Here is a 26,435-nt window from a genome sequence, read left to right as displayed (position 1 = left end):
CTAAGGATAACATATCAGTTTTAAAACAGACCCTATCAGAGCAATAAGAATTTTACTAAAACCAAAGCAAGAACAAACAACAAATTTACGGTGAAGCTTAAGTGGAAGAATGGTGAAATCGCTGATGCTTGACGAAAAGTTTATGGGGACAATGCCCCAAAGAAATCAGCGGGTTATAAGTGGATAACTCATATTAAGAAGGGATGAGATGATGTTGAAGATGAAGCCCACAGGGACAGACCATCCACATCAATTTGCAAGGAAAAAAACCCAATCTTGTTCATGCCCTATTTGAGGAGAATCAATGATTAACAGCAGAAACAACAGCCAACATCATAGACGTCTCAATTGGTTCAGCTTATGTAAGTCTGACTAAAAATCCAAGTTGAGTAGACTTTCCATTTGATTAGCTGTAGACAAGAGCAGAGCTTTCAATGAAAATTTTAAATAAGTGGGATCAAGATCCTGATCTGCATTTCCTCAAAGGATTGCAGCAGGAGATGAATCATGGCTTTACCAGTACAATCCTGAAGACAGTCAAAGTGACGGCTACCAAGAGGAGGAAGTGGTCTACACAAAACAAAAGTGAACCAGTCAAGAGTCAAGATCATGGCAACAAGTTTTAGGGATGTTCAAGACATTTTGCCTGTTGACTTTCTGGAGGGCCAAAGAATATAACATCTGATTATTAGGAGAGTGTTTTGAGAAAGTTAGCCAATGCTTTTGGAGAAAAATGCCACAGAAAGCTTCACTAGAGAGTCCTTCTTTACCATGACAAGGCTCCTGCTCATTCCTCTCATCAAGTAATGGCAATTTTGCAAGAGTTTTAATGGGAAATCATTAGGTATCCACCCTAGAGTCCTGATTTGGCTCCTTCTAACCTTTTGTTTTCTAATCATAAAAAAATCTTTCTCACAAGGAGTAATCTCTACTTTCCGAAAATCTTGATGGGATGCTAAGGTGGGAGGATTGCTTAAGCCCAGGAGTTCAAGATCAGCTTGAGCAACATGGTGATACCTCATCTCTTAAAAAAAAATAATAATAAAATAAAAAAAAAGCCTATATTTAAAAAATTCTTTAGGCCGGACACAGTGGCTCATGCCTGTATCCCGGCACTTCAGGAGGCCAAGGCAGGCAGATTACTTGAGGCCAGGAGTTTGAGACCAGCCTGGCCAACATGGTGAAACCCCATCTCTACTAAAACACACAAAAAATTAGCTGGGCATGGTGGTGCACTCCTGTAGTCCCAGCTACTCAGGAGGCTGAGGCATAAGAATTGCTTGAATCCAGCATGTGGAGGTTGCAATGAGCTGAGATGGTGCCACTGCACTCCAGCCTGGGCAATGGAGCGACTCTGTCTCAAAAAAAAAAAAAAAAAAAAAAAAAAAATCTTTAAAGGGCACCCATTTTTATTCAGCTAATATGTAAAAAGACTGCATTGATATGGTTAAATTTCCAAGACCCTCAGTTCTTTTTTTAACCTTCACAAGAGGACGGATGTCAGGTTCTCAGTTCTTTAGGGATGGACTAAATGATGGGTATCATTGCTTACAAAAGTGTCTCAAACATGACAGAGCTTATGTTGAGAAAGTTTTTTTTTTTTTTTTTTTTTTTTTTTTTTTTGAGACGGAGTTTCGCTTTTGTTACCCAGGTTGGAGTGCAATGGCGCGATCTCGGCTCACCGCAACCTCCACCTCCTGGGTTCAGGCAATTCTCCTGCCTCAGCCTCCTGAGTAGCTGGGATTACAGGCACGCGCCACCATGCCCAGCTCATTTTTTTTTTTTTGTATTAGTAGAGACGGGGTTTCACCATGTTGACCAGGATGGTCTTGATCTCTTGACCTCGTGATCCACCCGCCTCGGCCTCCCAAAGTGCTGGGATTACAGGCTTGAGCCACCGTGCCCGGCCGAGAAAGTTTTATTTTTATTTTTAAATTCCATTTTACCATGAACTTTTTGAAGTCCCTTTGTACAATCCTACTCCTTCTTAGAAGGAGGAGAATTGGAGTATTTATGGATAACTTTAATAACTATCATAATGCTAATTAACAAAATATGTAAGTATTCTTGATCGCAGAACTATGTATCTATAATTAATCACAGAGGTCTCCTCTTCTGAGTAGTCTGATATGCAACTCTGTCAAGTATCTTATTTGTTACTAACATATGTGTATTTCACAGAAATATATTACAAACTGCACTGAAATTTTAAACTGGGCCAAAATTCCATTTGGCGCTTAAACTTCAAAACAAACTAAAAGTACCTGATTAGCTTAAAACTGTAGTGGAACAGGACTAGTCAATTATGCTAAATGCCACTTAGACACAACAGAATAGAGACAAAATCCATGGTTCACACCCCAGAAAGCTGTATACATACACCGCCCCCCCACCGTGTTTTCTCCATTTCTCATTTCTCCTCTCTGATTATTAAATGAGACAAAACACATGTGAATGGGAATCACACTCACTGTGATCCAAAGTAAGACCAAAGATCTTAGGAATTCAACTATTAACCATGCCTGTTGCCTGGGTCCCCAGGAGACTGCATTTAAGACCTGACTACCACAAAATAAACATGCTTTAAAACTAGATTTTTCTGATGGATAAAAATATAGCCAGAAAAATAAAATTACACTTCATCAAAGTTAACAAAATATTGTAACAAAGAAATGTATCATCCATCATGTCTTTGATATTTTAACAAATAAAAACCCACCGTTTGCACAGAATTGCTAAACTTTTTCTGTGACTAACCAAAACCTTGCCAGTTTTTGTTTTTCCACTAAATTGAGAAACTGCACATGTCAAAGCTAAAAACAAAAAGTTAAATGATCTAGTTTGTCTTAAAGGCAGATCATTTTTCTCACGCTCATTGTGCCGTAGAAGCCAGCCAAAAATTAAAATCAGACTCCAGCCTTCCTGAACGAGCTGGACACACCCACAACTCTCTTTAATTCCAAAACTGTCTGTGCCCAGAAAATCTGCCATATTATTTTCCTATTGCTGTTATAACAAATTAACACAAATTCAGCGGCTTAAAATGACACAGATTTATGATGTTACACTTCTGGAGGGCTGCCTTCCTTTGGAGGCAACAGGAGAGACCTGCTTCACTGCCTTTCTAGCTCTACACATCACCAACCCACCTCGGTCCACGGCTCCCTTCTCCATCTTCAACGCCAGCACTGTGGTAACTTTTCTCTCCAACCTCTGCTTCTGTTATTCCATCTTCTTTTTCTAACTCTGATTCTCTTGCCTCCCTCTTGTAAGAATCCTTGTGAATATATTGTGTCCACTCAAAGCATTCGAGATAAAGCCAAGATGCTTAATTTCATCACATCTCTAAAGTCTCTTTTACCATGTAAAATAACATATTTATAGGTTCTGTGGATTTGGATGTGGACATCATTATTCAGCTTACCACAATGTGCCCTCTGGCCTATAAAGGTTCATACCCACCCCACATGCAAAATGCATTCACCTGTCTCAAGGTCCCCAAAAGTCTCGACCCATTTACAGCATCGGCTTGGCTCCTGGCTGGAGTGCAGAGTGCAGGCCAGCACGGGGCGGGGGCCAGGGGCGGAGGATCTCTGTCAGATCCTCAGGCCCTTGCAAGACAAATTAAGAATTTGAGGTTTTATTCCAAAAGTCATGGCGAGAGCCTCTGAAGGATTTTAAGCAGGAAGTCACAGGAGTGGATCTGAGTTCTATAAAGATCACTTTGGCAGCAGCGCGCATGAGAACTGGAGGGAGGGAGGTTGCCTAGGAGCCTGCTGCAGTAATCCCGGGGAGGAAAACAGGGCAGTTTAGTTCAGCATTGCTATAGACTGTGACTGCACAAGAGTGGGCCTGAAGCTGGTGGCAGTGGAGGCTTGAGAGGACCCTGGATAATAGAGTGAGAAGAAATTTCAGTTCACCAGGGCAATGCAGAGGGGAGTTCCAGTGACGACAGAGCAGAGGACTGGCAAGACAGTGAGAAGACGGAAGGTTCTGAGAACTGTCTGTTCGGTAGCAGTTGAACTCCTTCCCTCAAAAGTGACAGAGGCTGGGCGCAGTGGCTCACACCTGTAATCCCAGCACTTTGGAAGGCCCAGGTGGGCAGATCACTTGAGGTCAGGAGTTCGAGACCAGCCTGGCTAGCATGGGGAAACCCTGTCTCTACTAAAAATACAAAAAATTAACTGGATGTGGTGGTGCATGTCTGTAGTCCCAGTTACTCAGGAGGTTGAGGCAGGAGAATCGCTTGAACCTGGGAGGCAGAAGTTGAGATGAGCCAAGATTGTGCCACTCCACTCCAGCCTGGGTGACAGAGTGAGACTCTGTGTCCGAAAAAAAAAAAGTGACAAAACTCAACTTGATTTACCTCCGCAGAAAAGTGATATATTGGTTTACCGAACAGTAATAGAGCTGATCAGACTTGGGCCTGACTGGATTCAGGGAGTCAAGCGACGCCCTCTGTCTCCCTGTCTCCCATTTTTGCTTGTCACCTTGGTTTCATTTTTTTTTTCATGACCTCCTGGCAACCCCAGACTCAATCCTTCCACCTCTGTGTCCCAACAGGCAAGAGGGTCTTCCTGTTTGTACCAATTACAAGCATCCCAGGGAAACACTGGTTAGCCTGCCTTTAGTCAGGCGCCTACACTGTGTTAAGGGGTTGGGGGTCTTTTAGCAGGTGTCAGGGGTTTGCTGGGAGAGGAGAAGCCATAGCTAAAACCTCTTTAATTCATCTGCTATGAACCCTTTGTATTAATTTTTTTTCTGTTAGTATACATAAATATAAAATGTATGAATTCTGTTGCATGTATTATGATGTTTTAGAAGTTTTTTTTTTTAAAACCTCTTTGTGTTTTCACATACAGGGGGGTTTTAAGTTTTTCAGATTGTTTTATTTATTATTTCTTTCAGCACTTCTATGATTAGTCCTGGTTAACTGTGAATTTAGGTCCTTACTCATACACCCTCTTCCACACCCCTCTGCAACCTCTTCCCATCAGAAGTCAGAGTAAATGAGGGGAAGTCGATATTTAACAGTGTCCCCCTTCACTTTCTTGGCTTTTTAGCTAATACAAGTGTCATCTCTGTTATGCTATAATTATTTTACAGTGTGGAGCCAGTCACTAGATTTCTATACACAGTAGGAACAGTCAATAATCAAATCTGGCATTGTTCTATTTCTGAGGTATTTTAGTCAATGCTGCTAGGAAGAGACTGGTTGTGGCTAGAATTTGGGTTAAAACTATTCTTCAAAATTCAAATGCGGTTTTTGGCAACAGAGATTAAGCACCATTCTTTTTTTCTCTCTCCTTGGCTTTTTGGGAAATGCAGCGCTAGAAATATCTTCATTCTAAACTCTGCAAACAGAATTGATCCTGTAGTCCTTTAAAGGGCTGTGTTGAGCCCCGAGTTTCTTCATTTGCTTATCTTTTCAGCCTTTTAGAAAACTCCCATATTATCTGTCTTCATATTTGCCCTCAAAGTTGGTGTGTATTCCCCTAAGACACCCGAGTCGAGCTCATCCTGTGGATGCGAGATAGTGACGGGACTGGGCCCTCCGCAGCCCCTGACAGCAGCTCGTCAGGGAGAGAGGGTAAGAACAAACCATCCATGTCCTCTGCTGCTTTCCCGGCTCTTCCCTCTGAGGCGCTTTCACTAGGAGCCTTTCAAATTAAGGGTTCATTAAAAATATAATAAGCACATTCTCTCCATTCTTTTCACGCACTCTAGGTCCTGCTAGTCAGTCTTAAGAGCCAGTTTCCTTTTCCCCTTATTCCTTGCTTCTCCACTTAGGTGAAAATCTTTTCCTACTTGAATAAAAGGCAAAGAAAAAAAGTTAAAGGACTTGATTGAGAGCTTTAATGAATCATATAGGTCTGAATGCAAAGTGGTTCCTATCTTTCCAATGAGATCCTCAGAAATGTATCTTGGCAAATGTAAATACATAATCCTTTAGGGATATGGTTGAAATCTTCAGCTGATGACTTATATAGTTTGCTAATTCAGTGACATGTACATATTTAAATTCACATGTTATATACAAATCATATTTAGAAATATTACTTTTTCCATATGTACATTTCAGGAAACAATTTAAACTTTTCAGATGCATCCGACATCAGAGTTTTCACAATCACTTATAATCATAAAATGTTTGAGTCTTCTGATGTTTCCAAGGCATATATTATCTTCACTTATTCTTTTTATTGAGATGGAGTCTTGCTCCGTTACCCAGGCTGAAAGTGCAGTGGTGTGATCTCATCTCACTGTAACCTCCACCTCCTGGGTTCAAGCGATTCTCCTGTATCAGTCTTCTAAGTAGCTGGGAGTACAGGTGTGTGCCACCACACCTGGCTAATTTTTGTATTTTTTTTTTTAGTAGAGATGGGGTTTCACCATGTTAGGCAGTTTGGTCTCGAACTCCTGACCTCAGGTGATCCGCCTGCCTCGGCCACCCAAAGTGCTGGGATTACAGGCATGAGCCACCGTGCCAGGCCTATCTTCACTTCTAATTTGAAGTAAAATGCAATTTGAATTATTTATTTATTTTATTTTAAAAGTTTTTTAAAGATTTCAACTTTTAATTTATATTCGGGGGTATGTGTATAGGTTTGTACCAAGGGTATATTGCTTGATGCTGAGGTTTGGGGTATGATTGAACCCATCATCCAGGTTGAGTTTTTAATTCCAAGCCACTAATACTCCACATTATTCACCACTTATCATTTTATTCTTTCAAAGTAACTGTTAACCTTTTTCCTGTTTAGGAAAAAAGTGAGGCTTGCTGCCAGCACTCATTTAATTTTACGTAAACATGCTCTTTGAGGCTGAAGCAAATCTGACTGACTTTCAACGTGAAAATAAAATATACAAACCATTTTGGAGTTATTTCTAAACAAAACTAACATCAGAATCATCTGAATCATCAGAAACGTCTATTTCGGAAAAATCGGATTCGTCAAATGAATCTTCGGCCAACAACTCTTCGAGAATGATGTTAACATCACGTGTAGGAGTGTTACATTTTCTAGGACTTGACATTTTCAGCGATTGAGAATTACCGTATTTTTTAAATGGAAATACCACTACTAAAACTAGAATGCTATGAATAGGATGATATCTGTTGTTTCCAAAGTCGATATACTAGAGTGATGTGAAAATAATATTAAGAGATACTGTGTGGTGAAAGTTATCTCGGGGTAAACGCCGCAGCCACAAGTGCCACCAGTGAGTATTCTTGGGGCAGATGGAAAAGGGTTAAAATGCTGTTTACAATGATACACAGCAATAATGACTACATTAAAATAGTTTTTTTTTTCCTCCATTAGAAACAAAGTTGATTCTGACAGAAGACCTCTGCAAGCATCCAAAGTGATCATGGACTGAGAGAGTGCCTGTACCACGAGACTTACACACAAGGTGGCATCCACTTGACTGAAGTGTAATTTTTTTTTTTTGAGATGGTGTTTTGCACTGTTGCCCAGGCTGGAGTGCAGTGGTGCCATCTCAGCTCACTGCAACTTCTGCCTCCCTGGTTCAAGCGATTCTCCTGCCTCAGCCTTCTGAGTAGCTGGGACTACAGGCACGCACCTCCATGCCCAGCTAATTTTTGTATTTTAGTAGAGACAGGGTTTCACCATGTTGGTCAGGTTGGTCTTAATCTCCTGACCTCGTGATCTGCCCACCTTGGCCTCCCAAAGTACTGGGATTCCAGGCATGAGCCACCACGCCCACTTGAAGCATAATTTTTTTTTTTTTAAATCTTGCTTGGATCTTGGCTTATACCATAATGCAGTAGAAACTTTTAACAATAATCATCTTCAACTCTGATTTTTACCAAACTCCAGGGGTTCCTGATTGATAGAACTTACTAGAAATGTTAGAGACTTTATCCCATTTCTCTACATTTCACTTCAGTAAACTGCTGAAATGAAAACTCACAAATGTGGGCGCTACATCTGCTGTCCAATAGTCATCTATTAGAAAACATGCTGACAGAACAGAACAGAACAGCGTGCATACTGGTCCGTTCTCCTATATGCATGTTCTCGCTCCCTCTCCCTACGCCTCCTTTCTCAAAGAGTTGTATGCTGTCAATGATAAACTGCTAGAATACAGACACAATCATGCTTCATTTTTTCCTTACATGAGATCGTATGTATATTCTTTACTATGTTCCCTTGATAATCTGACAATGGAGAAACATAGCTTTTGATTCCTTGTCTCTTATGGTCTCCTGTAATTGTAAACACAATAACAACAAAAATAATAGATCTCATTGCCAGCAGCCCTCCCAAGAGCCAGACACTTGACTAAGGCCTGTGGGCATGAACTGAGTTAATGCAGATGAAATGCCAGGCACAAGTCCTGCCATGTGGTAAGAGCCCAGCAGATGCCAGCAATTACCATTATTGCTGTTATTTGTATTAACTGTTATCATTCAATCCTCACAACAACTATAAGAGGTAAGCATTACCAACAGATGAGAACATTAAGAAGAACATCAAGGAAACAAGGCCAGAGAGTTACCGGCCAAGAGAGGATAGAAACTCTGCATTTCCATCTCTTTCGATAAATATTTTACATTCTTAAAAAAGCCAAATCTATATAAATTGAAAAGGATGCAAAAAAGACCACTTATTCTTAAATTCTCCCTTACGTTCCAGTATCTAAAGATGAGAGAGGTCTGGAAGGGACACACAATTTTAACAACAGGGCAAAAACCCTGGAAATCCCCCAATGGCCATAGCTGAGAAACAGCAACTGCCCCTTTCTAGCCCAAAGCAAGTCAAGGCCAAGCAAGTCATGGAAAGGGATGAAGTGCCTCCAGTAAATAACAGCGGGTAGAGGGACCAGGATATAACTGGAAAGATAAAGCCCACTCGAAAGGCAATCAAAATTCTTCTAAAAGGTCACTCAAGTTGACCAAGTAATACATCTAGCCGGCCGTATGCTAGAGCTGGGTGATACTAGGGAGAGCCGGTTGTTAAACACAGTCACATGCTGCATAACAGCATTTCGGTCAACTACGAACTGCATGTAGGACAGGGGTCCTGTAAGATGATACTACTGTATTTTTATTGTATATTTACTCTATGCTTAGAGATGTTTAGATGGACAATTACTTATCATCATGTGTAACTGCTTGCAGGATTCAGCTCAGTGACATGCTGTACAGGTGTGTAGCCTAGGAGTGACAGGCTATACCATAGAGCCTCAGTGTGTAGAACCTGTGTAAGTTCACTCTATGAGGTTCTCATGACGATAAAATCACCTAAGGATGCATTTCTTACCATGTTTCCCAGTCGTTAAGCAACCCATGACTGTGAATACGCCACCTTCGTTACATCTGGCAAGATATTCTGCCTCAGCACTCGGCTGTATTATTTTCCTTGTCTTTCCTGTTCACTATGCTTTAATTCTGAGGACCAGAGGAGGGTAGAATATTACTTTTTAAAAATGTTAAAAATGTGTCTAAGCATACCCTTTTCTTGAGTTGATTACTTGATGTTAAAATGTTATTTTTCACATCATTTATAATCGTATCACAATCCATTTAATGAAGTTTGCTTAGACTTCAGTGAAAATTATCTTCCAGAGTTGTTTTTCTCACCTGGGATATGGGGGTAACTTTACTACAATTAGTATGTATAGTGCAGAATTTCACACAAGGGAGCTGTGACAGCAGTGTGATAATTTAAAATTATAATTTAAACACATTTAACAAATTGAACATAAACATATTTAACTCATTTAAGCATATTTAACATGATTTAAAGATATTAAACATTATTTAAATATTCAAACAAACAAAACAAAAAGTACATATGATGCACAAATTTGCTGCTACTTAGATCACTGCAGCTTCTAGGACCTAATGTCTTTTACCGATTTAAAAACAAAGCAAAAATTAAAAAATAAAAAAGTTGTGCCTGAAAAATATATATTTAAATCTTATTTAATAGTACAAAATTTGTTTTCCATCTCTACCTAATTCCTTGTTGTAGGGTGACCAAGACAGAAAGATATTACATAACTAAGTGGCAGCTTTTCCCTCAAATAAATATCCTGTATATATTGTCAAGAGGAAGGTGCAGTTCAGGGAATGATTTGGATAGACCAGACTGCAGTGTCCATGCTACTGTTTGAAGACTCGGCTAAAGGGCCCTAAATTCCTGGCTTTTGTAGGCTCTGGCTTAGGACGTATGGCTATGCCATAGTCCTCTCCACAGCATAGTGACCTCTTCCTGAACTGACAACAGTGAGTCCTTCACCAACCCTAGCTCACTGTTCTGACATCCCTGGCTGCAATCTCCAAAACAGCACTCTCCTGTCACAACCAACTTCTATCATTATTCTGTCTTGTAGAAAGGTTTATTATTTTATTTTATTTTTTAGAGAAGGAAGTCTTGCTATGTTGCCCAGGCTGTCCTCGAACTCCTGGCCTCAGGTGATTCTCCATCCTTGGCCTCCCAAGTAGCTGGATCCAGAGGCACCTGCCATTGCACCAAGTCTGGAGTTTAATTTTATCTTTTCCTCCAAATTAAGTAGTTGTGTTCAGGTAATTTTCTTTGAAAGAAGAATACTGTAATCCAGAAACGAATGAGCATTTCCTCGTTTAGCCTTCCAAAGAAAAGTTCAGCCTCCAACAAAGTGTAAGGTAAGTAACAGAATTTAGCTCATCTGTGTACGAAAAAACCTTCAACCGCGCTCTAGAAAATGTGCACACTTTCATTTAATGACCACTGATAATGGAAGTGAGAAGCAAGTGGCAACAGGAACTGCTGCTTCGCTGTCCAAGCTAGCGAACCACCACCTGCTCTACTGCTCTGTATCACTGCACCAACTCCAGTTCCTCCAGAGACTATGAAAAGCAACTGCAGAAGCTAGTCAAGGTAGCATGGTATGCTCCAACAGGCTTGTGAAGAAAAGCAAAAGAAAACGCCATGCTGACGCCCTCCCGTCCTGGGTAGAACCACCTTCTCCCCCGCTATTCTTGGCAGAGACTTATCTCAGCGTCTTGGCTTATCTGTGTACATATCTGTCTCTTCTTACTACAGGCTATGTTAAACGCTTCAACCTAATAAAATGCAAGCCCCTTAAAGACAGTGTTCATGTCTTATCCATCTTTGTATATAGTAGGTAATGTGGTAGGTATTTAATAAAGGTTTGTTGGAGGAAGGAACATATGAACATTTGTCTTCCTTTACTTGTGGGCTACACGGTTCAGCAATGTTAATCCCACTCAAAATGAAGCCGGGCACAGAAAGGGCAGAAAGACCTTTGGAGCTGAGGCACAAGAATGGGGGACCATCAAAGGGAACGAGTGGTGTTTTCACTGTAGCCTTGACGACAATTGTGATTGTGGTTCCACAGGAGAAAAAGAGCAAGAAACAGCAGCCATCCCATCGCTTTCGAGCTGAGTTACAAGAACCTCAAAGAACTTAACATGCATCATTTCACTCTAAATATCTTTGAAACGTTTTTCCCATAAGACTCTCAGGTCATAATGCTAATAAATATCAAGTATTAGTCCCTTATAATACTCACAGTGTCATGTAAGACCGTCTCTAAAATGCCCAGCAACCTGGAGTAGTCAAATTCATGGAGACAGAGAGTAGAAGAGTGGTTGCCAATGACCAGGGGCAGGGAAGGAGGAGGAATCAGTGTTTAATGGGTACAAAGTGTATGTTTTGCGAGATGGAAAAAAGTCCTGGAGATGGATGGTGGTGATGGTTGCACAACAGTGTGAATGTACTTAATACCACTGGACTGTACACTCAAAAATGATTGAGATGATAAATCTTATGTTATGTATATTTTACCACAATTTTTTGTGTATGTGGTAAAAGGAAAGTAGCTTTCGATTGCTGGCAGATAGGAGAATGCCTGGGCTCTAGCCTCAAGGGAATCATTTCCAACTTCAGGCTAGAGAGAGAGTTTTAAAAGGTGAACATGGAATGGGGGGCGTGCAGGAGTGTGCTGGGCACGAGGTCTGGGTGTCTTGTTCTGGTGGTTGACTTCAGTCACGGTCCACCTGGAGTGCAGCCGGGTGTCATCTCAACAATGGGTGGGTTGTAGATTAACTGCCTCAAGGCCATCTCTGGAATTCCACAGCTCAGACTTCAAGCCTCTTTGTCTCAAGATTAGCCCCTGGAACTTTCAGTGTGGTTCATTCATTGGGGTTGCATCATGGGGCTTGCAGGAAACAAAAGCTAGTATGCAGAGGGTCCTGAAATTTCAAATGGCTTGAACCTTCTTGTAATGCAGTTCAGCATGGGCTGGGTTCACCACAGCCACAAGTAACTGTCTATCTTCCTTTGACTTTAGCAGCCCTGGAAAAAAATCTCTGCTTGACCAGTGTGAAACTCAAAGCTGGTGATGCCGTTGTAGGCTGCAGTCTGCCTGGCATCCTCCACTGCCTGCTCCACCAGCGAAATCCCGAGGACCTATGACGTAGCTGGGCCAGAGGGAGGCTGATCACACCAGTTCCACAGCAGATGGCAAGGAGGGTAGTGTTAGAGTTCACTTCCATTGGCTTCCCCACAATCCAATACAGCATCTCTGCACCAGCAGTGTTAATCTGGAAAAAGTCATCTGGAGAGATGCAGAACTTCAAGCCCAGGAGATCTTTAAAGATGTGAGGTTCCCTAAACAACAGCTGGTAGGCGGACTGATGGTGGCTGAAACGGGGTCATGGTGCTTTCCTGGAAGTCAGGTGAGGTCAAGTCACGGACTGCTCCAGGACTTTTAATGAAAAATTCCTTTATAGTCTCCTTCTGAACATGGAGCTCCTCCTGACTTAATTCCTAAGGACGGAATGCGACGACAGCCATTGTGTGCCTTAGGCTACTGGTGCGGACTGTGAGCTCACGCCAATATCCACCTTCACGAAGCAGAAGGCAGGACTGTGTTGGAGACTGTGGAAGGAATACTTCATAGAACTGGGTCATATGAGTGTGTTTCTCAAGGATGTTTTTCAAATGGCTAGACTATACACAGATGATGTTCCCATCTCTCCAGGTTCCCGGTCACACTCCACAGTCTTTGGATTGCCATTTGGACCTGGATTCACAAAGGTGGACTTATTTCTGTAGCTACTGATGACAGGAGATGGTATAAGAGGATGGAGGAGACAAGACAGCCCCTCAGATTTGGGTACAGCTATTGTCACAGTGACTCCATTGAGCATTTGGATATGAGATTCCAGTCTTTGTAAAATTTCACCTTGAGCTGTCCATAGCTCAGCCTCCAGAGTAGCATCACAGCACCAGCTAGCCTTTCCTGCCAGGAATCATCTAGTAGTCCAACATAGCTTGGTTTCTTCTGACGTTTTTGTCCTTTTTGACACTTCCTGGGTATCGCATGGGTGAAATTTCCCTTACATACTATGCCCCAAAAGAGCTGTCACCAACAGGGTGGTTTTATGGCACACCAGGGAAACAGTCCTGGCTTGGAGAAGAAACCCACCATGGAGAGGAAGCACCTGAGGCTGTGCGTTGGGACTCTTCTCTTAATGCCTGCCATCCAAAGACACACTGAAATTCACCTCTCAGGGCTGTGGTGAGAACAACATGTCCATATACACGGCGTGCGCTGGACTGTACTGAACATAGCAGATGTCTGACATGTGTCACTACCCTTCCTTAGTTTCTGATTTGAAGCGTGTCACTTGGTTTCTTCATGCCTTAATGTCTCCAACCTGCAAAATCGAGGCAGGAAACCAAACGGCCAACAGATGGCTGGTTTACTGTGGTGGGGAAAGAGTCACTTCCTGTTGAGCAGGACACCTCTACTACCTCCTAACACATGCGGCCAACCTGGGGGCAGGTGTGGCAGGACGTGGGGCTCCTCCCACTGCCAGTGTGCCTGGCAGCTGGGCACCTCGAGTCCTCTTGGGGAGTACTCTTCCCTACTTTGCTGGGGGATCTTCTCTTGAGACCTTCCTCAAAAGCATTTATAATCCTAATCCACAATTTTAAACAATGCACAACAAAGGCTGGAAGGAGTTCTCACCCCTAGCCTCCCCTCCCCTTTTAAAATATGATCTGTTTCATTCCATCTATTAAATGTCCTCTCCTTATTTTTATACACTCCAAAATCAACATTAAACAGAAAATTTACATATATAGATTGGTTAAAAATTTACTTTTAGATTTAACCAGTCTGCAGTCTCAAAGGACAATTGGCCGCATAATTTGTTGAACAATAATAATCTGTAGGTTTGGCCACGATAGAAAACTACAGATCCTGTAAAGGTTTAATATGCAGGACTTTAACAATGTGTAATTTCACATATGCAGGGCCTTTTGCATGTGTGGACTTTGAGAACTCAGAGCAAACCAACTTTGTGAGAAGAACATGGTACTTGGCTTATTTATACCTCCAATGCCAATCCACTTTACAGAAGGACACCCCACATCATTTTCCAGATAGAGGCAATAAAGTCATACTAAACTGAAAGCGACCATGGGAACTAGAATGAATGTGATGACCTTTCTGGAGAAGCACCAAACGGAGTTCAGAAAAGAGGTGCATGGTGAGGTCTAGAGAACCAGGCCTCTGAAGGTGGCCAGATCTTTAAAAGCTAGACTCTGCCACTTAATGTTTGTAAATTTTGCAAGTAACTTAAACTCTTAGAGCCTTAGTTTCTTAATCTGTAGACTGAAGATAACAGAATCTCTCTCATGAAACATTATTATCACATTAAATGAGATTAAGTAAGATAGTGCAAGCACCTGGAACATGGTGGATATTGAATAATTCTTAGATACTATTAATTATCCTCATGAATAATATCAGAACATGATATTCTGTTCTAAATTTATTAGTATACATGTGTGCATATGTGTGTACACACACACACACACACACACACACACACATACACTATTCTGAAAAGTAACCAGGTCAACTTCAGAGTCTTGTCCTGAAACACTTTTTTGTTCTAACATCATGAGGTTTGACAGCAAGGACGGCACTTTTAAGGGTAGTCTAGTCTAGCCCTTTATTTTACATCAGTGGTAACTAATGTCTAGAGAGAGTAAAGGACTTGATGAAGGTCATACTGTTAGTGGCAGAATTAAAGCCTATTCTTTGATCCAGGTCTCCTTTCTTTCTACTGTGGACCTTCTGTAACCAGCAGAACAAAAACAGGTGAATTTTCAAAGCTCACTTAATTCCAGACTGTGTGCCCTGTAAGCAGCAGGTGAAACATGGCAGAGGTGACTCGCTCTGTCCTATGATGGCCAAATTAAAAGACTCCAGGTAAGGTTTCCAGAGATCCCTAATGCCAGCAACTCCTAAGCTTTTGGTTCATTCTACAAACTGGCTTTCTCGGGTTTGCTAAGAAACTCAACTCTCCACTCTCAGCTTTCCAGTTTACAGAATGTCATAGTATTGTTGTCTCTGGTTCTCTTAGTCTTAGAGAAGTATTATCATTAGGCTGGGTGCAGTGGCTCATGCCTGTGATTCCAGCACTTTGGGAGGCAGAGGCTGGATCACGTGAGGTCAGGAGTTCAAGACCAGTCTGGCCAACGTGGTGAAACTCTGTCTCTACTAAAATTATAAAAATTAGCCGGGCATGGTGGCGTGTTCCTGTAATTCCAGCTACTCTGGAGGCTAAGGCAGGAGATCACCTGAACCTGGGAGGCAGAGGTTGTAGTGAGCCGAGATCACGCCACTGCACCCAGCCTGGGTGACAGAGTGAGACTGTCTCAAAAGAAAAAGAGAATTATTATTATTCTGTAAGACCAATAGCTGTGTTCTATCTCTTTTACCTAGTCTGGTCTAGGCACTTTGCATATATTTTCTAATTGTAGAGTAGTAAGCAGCAGTTGTTATTATTACCCCAGTTAGAAATGAGGAAACCAAGTTTCAGCAATTTGCCCAAAGTCTCTCAGAGGGTTTGAATTTTGGTACCTTCCAATGTCAGAGCGCAGGTTGTAGATCATGACCTCATTCAAGCATCCACAGTGAAATAATGCTGACAATGACTGCTGATCACCTCTGAGAACTCACTTCGTGTACATTAAGCCTTATGATGCAAGTACTATTACCACTTTTCAATTTTATAGAGGAGGAAATTAAGTCACAGAGCCGTTAAAGAGCCTGCTCAAGATCCCAAACCCCTGAGACTGTGTTCCTAGAACTCACCAAAGACACATAAATATGCTCTGTCCATCTGTGGATTTCCACAATTTCTTTAAGAACTTCCCCCAACCTTGTATCTTCTTTCCTAGATGGCTTGTTCCAAAAGAAAACAAAAATCTCCTTGAACCAGCCAACCAAAACAGAGACAATGGATAGAGGATAGCCGGAGTTCAAGCAAAATCATTTTGAAAATATTTTCACAAGAAATCGTTTTGCTAGATTATACTATCATGTGCTTATAATTACCTTCAGACATTCAATTCGGAAATAATGTCGAGGAGGTGCCCATGTAACTAAACATGCAAAAAATGACAACTAGAATTTGCTTTCTATCTGACAGCCTGAAATTATGTATGCTAGGGGGTGCTGTTGAACAATTTTAAGGTTTTTGTCCATTTGGTATTTCTAGAGTTGCATGTGGTAGTGCTTTGGGGTAGGGTGAGCTTGTAAGTTTTAATTAAAACCCATTTAACCTCAGCTTGGTAACTTTTATCCAACATAATATTTTGCTGCAGAAGACACTTTAAAATAAATTATATCCATTACATGTACAGTTAATTTTTATTCATGCAGAAACATTTATCACCCATTGTTTTTTCTCCTACCATGTCTAAGAACTTGATTAAAAGATAAGGCACTGTAGGTGTTAAACCTAAAGAAAGCAGCAGTGTCTCTAGAGCATTTTTGATGATGGTATGACGTGTGTCTCATAGTAGTTAACAAATCTCTAATATACAGGAAGCAAAGAACCAAAAACTTGGCAATCAGGAAATCTTAGCTCTAACTCTCTTGCTCTACAATGCAGCTAAATTACCTAAGTACTTGTTAATAAATCATGATGTAGAAAATACGCAGGACTAGGAAGGTGAGAAAGCACAGCACTGCTCATGCTGAACTGACACAATTCTGGTCACGTAGGCTCAGTCAAAAATAGAAAATGTGATGTAGTTAAACATAAAAGGTCACACAACAGACAGAACGACTCCAAAGTCTACATAATTAGGAATTAAGCACATGTACAAATATATATCCTTCTCTGAACTTTCATTAGTGGTCTACAAAATTATTTGTTGTAGAACAGTGCCTACATAGACAAAATAATTTTAGTAGTAAATTTTGGGAATGAATAAAGATGATTAAGTCCAACAGTTACAAGTTTGCAGCACTTTAATACTTGCTTCTTAAGGGAAAATGAAGGAGAATCATTTGGGTGTGCTGAAAGGCACTGTGTAGACAAATGGCAACTTACCAGGATATCACTACGCTGCCTTAATTATTCCCTTACTGCTTCATACATCGCTTCTCCCATATGTGGCGAATGACTTAAAGTAGGAGGCAATGTCTTTACACGCTGCTCAGGTATTTTATGCAGCTGCTAGAGCTCGGCTAGGCAAAAGGAGCTCAGTGAACACTTGTTGACTGACCAACTGTGCAGATGAAAATGTGTGCTACTTCCTATGTAGTTTATCCAAGTTTATGGGAACATTCCTATGGTACAGGGAGAGCTACTGTTACATAACTACTGTTTAAAGGTGGACTGAGCAACCTAACACCATTTGTTATCATTTACCTCTTTGAAAATTACTAAGTCAAATATATTTTTTTTCTTTCCATTCTCAAGTCCAGGATAATCGCTGCTTATGATTAGAAGATCTGACAGCTGCTGGAACACTGGGGCAAAGGTGCTTTCCTGCTTTCCAGGAAACTATGTGAGTTACTCCACAGGGAGGGAATAACCATTTAGTTTATTCTTGGAAGTCACTTCCACAACACGTAGGCAGCATCCACAACACATAGGTCCTTTTTCGGTTGGCAACATTGAAGCCACTATTCTGGTAGTACATGTGCTAAAAAAAGAAAACCTAAAAAAAGTATTTTGGTGGGTGGAAAATGATCTTAGATGACTTAAAAAAGAAAGAAAACTGGGGGTGGGGGAAACGCCCAAAGGAACATGTTTTTAAAAACCCTAGAAACATACCTGTTCAACAAAGTCAGACTTTTGGAATCAAGAGTTACTTTTCAGGGAGCAACTTAGAAAGATTTAGGAGAGAAAACACTTTGAGAGGCACTGGGGCTAAGGCACATGATCTGATTATGTCCTTTGACTCAATCTACCATCCTAAAATGCCAGATTTTGGCTTCATCTCATCACTAACAGTACACTGTCATCCAGATAAAGTCTACTTGGATTATACCAGCCCAGGGGCCTAGAGCCCTGCTCCAGGTGGTTTGGCAAAGTTCAGCAGGTGTCCTTCCCTCCCTCTACCCCTGAAACCTTAAAACTGGGAGGAGGAGGGAGCTGTACACCAGCATGTCTTTGAGAAGGGCAGAGGGTTGGGTGAGAGAACCAGCTCTGCAACCCATTAAAATGCCTTCTTGCTGTGGCACTGGCAGGCTTAGGTGGGGCTAGGCAAACCCACTGCCCTGCAATTTATTCTAAATATGGTAAATGCCCTTGTCAAGATGATCTTGCTAAAACTGAATTATTCCACAAAGGCTGGAAATATACCTCTACTTAGGAAAGGATTTCTCACAGAGAACACAACAGTGTTGTAAACAAGAATCTTAACAGAATTAAGAAAATAAGTTTTTACAAGAGGCCTTAAGCACATCAGAGAGCATCATTTACATATAATTAGTGTGCTAATTAAAAATCCTATCTCTTCATTAATTTAAGAGATGATATTAGTCACCATCTCATTAATCCATGATCAAAGAATCATTCAAGGTAAAGTGAAGAATTAGTTTCATAGGGGCATCTTTGCCAGGGACAGACACCTTTTAGAGGTGGTAAGCTGGGGATCATGCCTGTCATATTGGAGGATTCTGGAGAGCTTGCTCTTGGGGCCACCTGACTTGCTGGTCTGGAGTGTCAATCGTTGGGAGGAAGCTGATTGTCCGCCGCACCCCCACCCGAGGTATTTCTTTACCTGCAGAAAAGGTACCTAAAAATGATTCCTTCCACTAATTAGGTTTTACAGGAAAGGGGTGGGGGCAGGATCCTGTAATATTTGAAAGAAAAAGTTTGAATTTTCTTAAAAATATTCTGATTTGCCTTTTCTTCTGGCTCATATGAACCAGTGTGGTTTTCTAACATTGAAGAGAAACATTAGTAGAAATTTAGAATTGACACACATCATCTTATTCATTGCAGTGGTTTAATGTAAAAGGTTTTCAATCTCTAGATTTGCAAAAATCTTACGGTGCCTTTTCTTTGGTTTCTAGAAGTTCTAAACCTGAATTACTCTCCAAAGTCACCTAATATCTATTATATATTAACGTGGCAGGCATATTGCTATTATGTCTTAAGCAAACATATCCTTTTTTGATCTCTTCAACTAAGCATGTGACTAATCATAATTGTTTAGTGCACGAATATTCTGTACCAGGCATCTTATATGAACTTTTGCTAACCCTTTAAATAACCTGGCATGTTACTGATTGCTTGCTACAGGTATTAGGTCAGTCTTGCATTGCTATAGAAAAACCCGAGGGCTGGGCATGGTGGCTCATGCCTGTAATCCCAGCACTTTGAGAGGTCAAGGAGGGATGACTGCTTGAGCTCAGGAGTTTGAGAAAAGCCTGAGCAACATAGTGAGACCCTGTGTCTACAAAAATTAGCCAGCTATGGTGGCTCACGCCTGTAATCCCAGCACTGTGGGAGGCTGAGGTGGCAGATCACTTGAGCCCAGGAGAGACCAGCCTGGGCAACATGGTGAAACCTCATCTTTATAAAAATTATGAAAATTCACTGGGCATGGTGGCATGCACCTGTGGTCTCAGCTACTCAGGAGGCTGAGACAGGAGGATTGCTTGAGCTCAGGTTGTGGTGAGCTATGACTGTGCTACCACACTTCAGGCTGGGCGACAGAACATGTGAAAGAAAGGAAAGAAAAAGGAAAGAGAGGGAGGGAGGGAAAAAAGGAGGAAGGAAGAAAGGAAAGAAGGAAGGAAAGAAGGAAGGGAGGGAGGGAGGGAGGAAGGACGGACCTGATATTAGGTAATTTACTAAAAAAGAGGTTTAATTGGCTCATGGTTCTGCAGGCTGTACAGGAAGCACAGCTACGTCTGCTTCTGGGGAGGCCTCAGGGAGCTTTTTACTCAAGGCAGAACGTGAGGCAGGAACAGCCACTTCACATGGTGAAAGCAGGAGAGAGAGTGGAAGTGGGAGGAGGGGCCACACACTTTTAAGTGACCAGATCTCACAGTAACCCTCTATTGCAAAGATAGCGCCAAGCCATGGGGGATCTGCCCCCGTGATCCACACACCTCCTATCAGGCCTGACCTCCAGCACTGGGGATTACAATTCAACATTAGATTTGGGTGGGGACAAATATCCAAACTATATCACTACAGCAAGTACATATGGGGGGATGGACTCCCTGTCGGTATTTTACAGATAAGGAAATTCAAGCTCAGAAAATATTAAGCAACTTAATTACGTGTTCACAGGAGTAGGTATTGGCAAATTCTGGACTCATACCTTATCAGTCTGACTCAGGTCTATTCGCTCTCTTCTACTCTACAGTTCTGCCTACAGGGCCAGTATTACCAACTAGCAGGGACTGAGTATGTGGCTCTTGCCAGGTGTCCAAATGGTTTTGCATATATCAACTGATTTATCATTCACAACAATTCTATAAGGAAATACTACTAGTATTACTAGTGGTATTATTGCTATTGTTATTATTACTGTTACTATCATTATTTCAGAGAAAGAAACAGAGAGCTTAAGAACTTAGCCCAAGTTTACTCAAAGGATCTGACCCCAGATGCCCAAAAACCAAGGTAGGCAGCCTGGTGACCCAAGAGTTCCCTTTCTCATCAGGAGTGGCCATCTGCAGCCGAAGGACTCTATGACTGGGATGCTGGAGAAGGGGGTCTATACTGGGTAGATGGCTGCATGTGACCTCCAACCTTCTTTCTAAAGATTCCTAGATGCTTATAACCTAATGGTTTATGGACATTTTGACTTTGGAATTCCTGGCATATAAGATGGGTATGTTTTTAAAAATCCTGGCAACTACTCTAGAAAACTGAAAAAGAAAAAAAAAAAAAAAAAAAAAGAAACAGCACGATTTTTCACCTTGTCAAGATCAAAAGTTCTGGAAGCATTAGCAGTCATTACACAAATCAGGACCATAGAAATCATGAATAATTTACTGATGAACATTAATATTTTACATTCTGTGACATACATGGTAGAAGCTTATGGGTGAGTTTTGAAGGAGATGTGAAGAGGCTGCTGCTGGGAAAGGGAAACAGAAAACTAAAGTGACTTCTACTGTACTGGCTGCTAATGAATTTATAAGAAGTGGTAAGAGAAGACAGAAAATCAACTGGAAAAACTGAGCCTGTAGAGAGCCACCCTTTGCTCTTACCATGTTGAAAACCAAAATGGTAAAGCAGGATATAGATACAGACACAGACAGACATGTGCCTGAATTCATATAAAAGACAGGGGTTTATCGCAATGAAACCTGTTAAGGACAACTGCATATACTGGTCAATTTCCACAGAAATTCCCCACTTCACATCTGCAGAGCTGTGCCCAAATCACAGTGACTTAATCTGAAGGAAAGGCCCCATCAGGTATATTATCTGGTAGTACTGCCAACCAGCTGGCGGTGGTATTTTATGTTAAAACAAAGTAACTGAAAATTAACTAATATATAATCAAAGATCACCAAAATCAATCTAAATACTTCCTAAATGGAAATTAAAATTTGAAGGGAATGAGGTTTTAAATTGAGCTTCTCACACGATTCGCAATTGCAAAAATATGGAACCAGCCCAAGTGCCCATTAATCAATGAGTAGATAAAGAAAATGTGGTATGTATATACCATGGAATACTACTCAGTCATAAAAAGGAACAAAATAATGGCATTTGAATCAACTTGGATGGAACTGGAGATCATTATTCTAAGTGAAGTAACTCAAGAATGGAAAATCAAACATTGTATGTTCTCACTTGCAAGTGGGAGCTAAGCTATGAGGATGCAAAGGCATAGGAATGATACAATGGACTTCGGGGACTTGGGGGAAAGGGTTGGGGGTGAGGGATTAAAAAGACTACACATTGGGTACAGTGTACACTGCTCAGGTAAAGGGTGCACCAAAATCTCAGAAATCACCACTAGAGAACTTATCCATGTAACTAAACACCACTTGGTCCTCCAAACCTATTGAAATTAAAAAAACATACATTGAGCTTCTCAGTCTAACCACAAGAACAATGATGGCTCCAGTTCATGACCCCCATGTTGACATTCATGAGAGTCAGGAGGCTAAGACATATACATGGAAAATTCCATCTGATAGTGCAAAGGTGGGAGAAGAGAGCAGCTTACATGCATGCAAACAAATCAGCAATAATTCACAAGTTGATGGAATGTCTGTCAATGAGGAGAAACTACATATTGTTTGGAGCAAGATAAAAACGAATATAAAAAATACCAGCCATGAGAGAGAGATCCAAGATGGCTGATCACTAGCAGCTCGGGCTCCTAGCTCCCAGTGAAAGCGCAGAGAGCGAGAGGACGCCACACTTTCAGACGAATATTTGTTGCTCACGGACCAGGAGATTCCCAGCAGAGGAGCCCCACGTGTCGCCAGGGCGGCTCTTGTGGCCGGCGTGGCGGTTTTGCTGGTGCCTTAGCACGCCAGTTTTTGGTGCAGAGTCCGGAGATTCCCAGGCAGAAAAGCACCATCAATCTTAACACCGCTGTTTTGGCCGGCGCAGTGGACTGCTCAGATATCGGTGCTGGGAATCAACAAGTTGGACGTCTGCTCAGAGACCTAGTTAGAAAGTCAGTAATTACAAAGACGACAGACGGATAAATATATAATGAAGGGAAGAAATCAGCATAAAAAGGCAGAGAATACTCAAAATCAGAATGCCTCTCCCTCTACAGGGGATCGCAATTCCTCATCAGTAACGGAACAAGGCTTAATAGATTACCAGTGTGTTCCAATAACAGAAGCAGGGTTCAAAACGTGGGTGATAAGAAACTTCTGTGAATTAAAAGAACTTGTTCTAACCCAATGCAAAGAAACTAAGAACCTTGAAAAAAGGTTTGACGAAATGTTAGTGAGAATGGACAATTTAGAGAGGAATATAAGTGAATTGATGGAGCTGAAAAACACAACACGAGAACTTCGCAAAGCATGCACAAGTTTAAACAGTCGAATTGATCAAGTAGAAGAAAGGACATCAGAAGTCGAGAACCAGCTCAGTGAAATGAAATGAGAAGACAAGATCGGAGAAAAAAGGATGAAAGGGAATGAGCAAATATTTCTCCAGGAAATATGGGACTATGTGAAAAGACCTAATTTACGTTTCATAGGTGTACCTGAATGTGATGAAGAGAATGAATCCAAGTTGGAAAATACTCTTCAGGATATCATTCAGGAAAATTTTCCCAAACTGGCAAGGCAGGGTAATATTCAACTCCAGGTAATACAGAGAACACCACAAAGATATTCTTCAAGAAGACCAACCCCAAGGCGAAGGAGAAAATACTAAGGGCAGCCAGAGAGAAAGATCAGGTTACCCATAAAGGGAAACCTATCAGACTTACAGCAGATCTCTCAGCAGAAACCCTACAAGCCAGAAAAGAGTGGGGACCAATATTTAACATCCTTAAAGAAAAGAACTTTCAACCTAGAATTTCCTATCCAGCCAAACTAAGCTTTATAATCGAAGGAAAAATTAAATCCTTTGCGAACAAACAAGTACTTAGAGAGTTCACCACCACCAGGCCTGCTTTACAAGAGCTTCTGAAAGAAGCACTATACATATAAAGGAACAACCAATATCAGCCTTTCCAAAAATATATCAAAAAGAAAAGAACATTAACACAACGAAAAATTTACCCTAACTAATGGGCAAAACAGCCAGCTAGCATCAAATGCTAGTATTAAAGTTATATATATTCTAATTGGATAAAAAGCCAAAACCCATTGCTATGCTGTATCCAGACCCATCTCACATGCAATGATACACAAAGACTCGAAACAAAGAGAAGGAGGAAGATTTATCAACCAATCAGAGAGTAAAAATAAACAAATAAAAAGCAGGAGATGCAATTCTCGCCTCTGATAAAGTAGACTTTAAAGTAACAAAGAGCAAAAGAGGCAAAGAAGGACATTACATAATGGCAAAAGGATCAATGTAACAAGAAGAGCTAACGATTTTATAGATCAACGAGACAGAAAATTAACAAGGACATCCAGGACTTGAACTCAGACCCAGAACAAGTAAATTCAATAAACATTTATAGAACTCTCCACTTCAAATACATAAAACATACATTACCACCTCACACCTATTCCATAAGTGACTACATAATTGGAAGTAAATCACTCCTCAGTAATTGCATAGCATTTCATAGGTTTAAATGAAATATTGGTTGGCTGTTTGTTATTTTCTTCCCTTATTCCTTCCTGTTTACATCAAGTATAATTATTGGTATAAAAGAGGTTTTCAATACCCATTACTAAACTGCATTCTAGACTGGGCAAGAAAGCAATACTCCCATTCTCTCTCTCTCTTTCTCTTCCTTTTTCCTCCTCTTCTTTATTCTTTTTCTTTCTTTGTTTAAAAAAAAAAAATACCAGCCATTTTGGCAACAGAGTGGGAGGGGAAATGACATAAAGGTTAGCAAGTCTTGTGATGCTCAGGCCGCTTTTATCACAGTGATTCAGATGGACAAAAAATAGAAATGGGTTTTCTAAGCCAAGACAGCTTTCCATTCATCTTTTCCTTTCTAAAATTATAGTCACCTTCCTTAACAATAAGGATCAGATTTTCAAAGTGAGTGTGGCTCATGTGTTTTTCCCTAGGCCTAGTCATATGATACAGATAATCACCTTTCCACTCTTTAGAAGTCTGGTTCTGTTTTCCCTTCCTTCATTCTTCCTCAACATGCTAAATAGTTCCAAAATAAAACATAATAGCTTTAAGATTTTCCATTTAAAATCATTATTTGACAACATATATCTGAAAATATAATGGGCAGTGGTCACAATGGTGGCCAAGACAGTGGAAGGTTTCTTACTTCCTGTTTTGTGTTGAAATAATCAGAGAACTGTCCTCTGATTCCCATTCTTTGGCTTGGCCCGCCTCTGGCAGAGGCTCCCTGTTCTCCTCTGCCTACGTCCATGACAGACATCAGCCTTCTGGAACAAAACTTCCTTCACCAGTAGAGCCTCTGATTCTTTTTGCTCTGGAAGCAAGAATGGGGTTCTGGATATGCTTTGATAATATGCAAGGAGTACACACGGTACGAGGGCATGTCAGCAGACACTGCAGGTTCCCTTTCTAAAACCGGGAGCCTGACTCACACCTCCTGCTACTGACCCACCCCACAGTGTTATCCAACAAATACCTGCATCAGCTTATTTGTCCAAGAAGCCAAATAAAACCCCATAAGGATCCATACTGTGATGAACACTGTGGATGCCTCTCAGCGTGTGTGTGTGCGCGCTGTGTCGGGGGCTGGGGGGCTGGGGGAGAGGAGAAAGCAATTACCCATTAGGACATTTCTTACAGATCATTCTAGAGTACCGTTCAGGATAAAGAAGAAGTGAGGTGGTACAGCTTTATCCCCCTCTAGCAGGAGTCCTAGCCTGTGGCTACATTGAGATCCCCTCAGGGGTCCCTTGTGTCCAGATGGCCTGGAGGGCCAGTGGGCTGATCCTCGCAGAGGTAATTGGCATGATGCACCACAATGTGCCAGGGAAATTATTTTTTCCTGCCAGAAGCTTGTTTAGCTGTCAGAAGAATGCCCCCGTGTTGGAGGGGAGCCTTCCTCACTCGGAACTTCCCATTTAGTTAAGCCTCCCACTCCATCTCCTGGCCTCCCTCCCCCAACTCCTTGCCCTGCTCCTGAGAGAAAAGCCAGAAAGTGAGGTTCACCAAAAGAAAAAAATTGGAGGCACAAGACTGCTCTGGCCCAAGAGTCTGGGTAAAGAAGGTAACAAGGTGTGCATATGTGTGTGACGGGTGTGTGTGTGTGTGTTGGGGGGTGTGCTATTCCTGTATCACGGCACAGTTTTACAGGAGAGTGGGCTTTGGTGAAGATCCTTCCATGACAGAAGCAGCAGCATCTGGCTGTGAACATACATGAGTGAACTTAGTTTGGGATCTGAGGGGTTCCCTCAGTGCAGACATTGGCAGCAGCTCACAGGGGCCTCCGGCTACCAACAATGGCTTCTTGGGTCTCAGAGGTCCAGCAAAAGATGCCAGTCCCTGGGACTTCCCAGGAATAGCTCAGGGACCT

The 26,435-nt window shown here is 41.5% G+C and overlaps 1 protein-coding gene and 1 pseudogene across 2 annotated transcripts in view; both read right to left on the bottom strand.

Annotated features, from left to right (window-relative positions):
* CUNH1orf21 (chromosome unknown C1orf21 homolog) overlaps positions 1–26,435 on the bottom strand; it is a 237,903-nt gene that overhangs the window by 39,594 nt on the left and 171,874 nt on the right. The window lies entirely within an intron of this gene.
* LOC105711529 (tRNA (uracil-5-)-methyltransferase homolog B-like) lies at positions 12,160–13,728 on the bottom strand (annotated as a pseudogene).

The sequence above is a fragment of the Aotus nancymaae genome, unplaced genomic scaffold (assembly GCF_030222135.1).
Source record: "Aotus nancymaae isolate 86718 unplaced genomic scaffold, 86718_ANA_hifiasm-v0.15.2.pri h1tg000108l, whole genome shotgun sequence".
NCBI classification, from domain to species: Eukaryota; Metazoa; Chordata; class Mammalia; order Primates; family Aotidae; genus Aotus; species Aotus nancymaae.
This window is presented reverse-complemented; position numbering and strand designations above follow the sequence as displayed.